Source organism: Elephantulus edwardii, unplaced genomic scaffold (assembly GCF_000299155.1).
Source record: "Elephantulus edwardii isolate Elephantulus edwardi_28Jun2011 unplaced genomic scaffold, EleEdw1.0 scaffold00160, whole genome shotgun sequence".
In the NCBI taxonomy this organism is placed as follows: Eukaryota; Metazoa; Chordata; class Mammalia; order Macroscelidea; family Macroscelididae; genus Elephantulus; species Elephantulus edwardii.
This window is the reverse complement of record NW_006399910.1, coordinates 1371671-1373718: the sequence shown is the minus strand read 5'-3', so window position 1 is coordinate 1373718 and position 2048 is coordinate 1371671.

The window sequence follows — 2048 nt, the reverse complement described above, 5'->3', positions numbered from 1 at the left end:
GGCCATAACTGACATAGTTCTTCCTTTCTCTTGAAAACTTCTAGATTGTTGTTCAGTATTGTTTTTTCCTGTTTCTAATTTGCTGCTGATAATGTATATGAACTTAACATGCTGTGTAAGCTGTGTCTTAGTTACTGAACAGTTTATGCAGTGCTGCTTTGCCAAATAAAGTTAAAAGGGGGAAAAAAAAATAAAGAGGATGAAACTTTCTCCTTGGAGGCAAGGATTTTGAAACTCCATCTTCACATACTTTAGGGACATAATCAGAAGGGACCAGTCTTTGGGGAAGGACATTGTGCTTGGAAGGGTGGAGGGACGACAGCACAGAAGAAGAAGATCCTGGATGAGATGGATTGACATGGTAACTGGGACAGTGAGAGTACATGTGTCAGAGTCAGTGAGAATTGCTTAGGATAGGGTAGGGTTCAGAGCTATTATGCATAATGTCACAGACAACTTGACGGCACATAACAACACCCACATGCATCATCCATAATAGTGGTTTGTTCATGACAATGCTAGCCTTTGACTTTTTTAATGTCTATCTTTACTAGCTGTGTAACCTTGAGCATCCTCTTTGAGTCTCATATACTTTGACTAAAAGAGAGTATGTATCTTGGAGAGTAGCTGAAGAGATTAAATGAGGCATTATGTGCAAATGGAAGTGCCTGTTTCACTTCTACAAATTCACCAATCTTGGATTCTTGTGCCCAACACCTTGACTGACCTTAGTAGTTACTTAAGAAATGGCCAGAACTGCAAGTAGCTCATTGACAGCTAAAGGGGCTCTCCTAACTTTTCTTACTTCATTTTCCATTTTTGAGCTGGCATTTCAGTTTAACAAGGAAATCTACTGGAGGCAGCTGCTTTCCTCTTACATAAAAGCTAGTGAATATCATTTCTGATATATAACTGCTGAAGAGGAAAAAATTAAGTACTTCCTACTCCTCGCCTGATTAAAAAAGCATTGAACAAAATCAAGTGTGACTGGTGTTGAGCATTAATTCCCCTGGGAGTACATGCTAATTTAAGATGGAAAGAAGTGGAGAGAAAGATGTGCACAAACACTAGGACTGGATAAAACATTACAAGTTTAACAATTTGCATTGTAAACCCTCAGGGCACAAATGATGTCTTTTTAATCTCTGTAGCCCTAAGCGTACTGTTGTTGCTCTATAAACTTGAAATAAAATAGTAATATCAATAGTTGGCTATGTACTTGTCAAATCTCTTGAGTTAGCGGCATCCAGTTGGGATTTCTCTTTGCAGATGCATCTATATTAATTGCTAAGAAAATGGCACAAAATGCTCCTTTCTACCTTGCCAGAGTTTGTTGCCTTCATTGTCCTCCAAGAATACAAAAACCCCACATCAAATCCTCCCTAAGTTTGGTAGAGGTGATCTCTAGAGTCCCTGCCTCACTTTCTCTGTCCTTTAATTTCCCTTGATTACTCTTCCCAGTAATCAAATGAAAGGTCTACACTTGGCCCTCATCCCAATAAAATTAAAATTCCTGAGAGTTGTGGTTAAGTGCCATCAAGTCAAGTACAATTCATAGCAATCCTATGAACAGCAGATCTTAACCCTGCCCTGTTCTTTGCCATCTTCATCATCTGATATACTTGAGACCATTGTTCATTTACTGTGTCAAACTATCTTGTTGAGAGTCTTCCTCTCGTTCAATGACTCTCTCCCTTTTCAAGCATGATGTCTTCTTCCAAAGATTAGTTTGTACTTATGACATGCCCAAACTATGTGAGATTAAGTTTTATCATCCTTGACTCTAAGGAGCACCCTGGCTGCAGTCTCTCAAAAATATATTTGTTTGTTCTTTTGGCAGTCCATGGAATATTCAGTATTCTTTTATAGCATCAAAATTGGAAGGCATACTTCAGTAGATAGTGTCACAGACGAAAGCCACAGATAGGCAAGGGAGTAGAGAGGAAGCTCCCACTCACTTGCTTTAAGTGTGGCTCTGAAGGACACTTGGCCAAGGTGGCCCACATCAGGTCTTCGTGGCAGACAGGACTGACAGGCCCCAGCTCCCA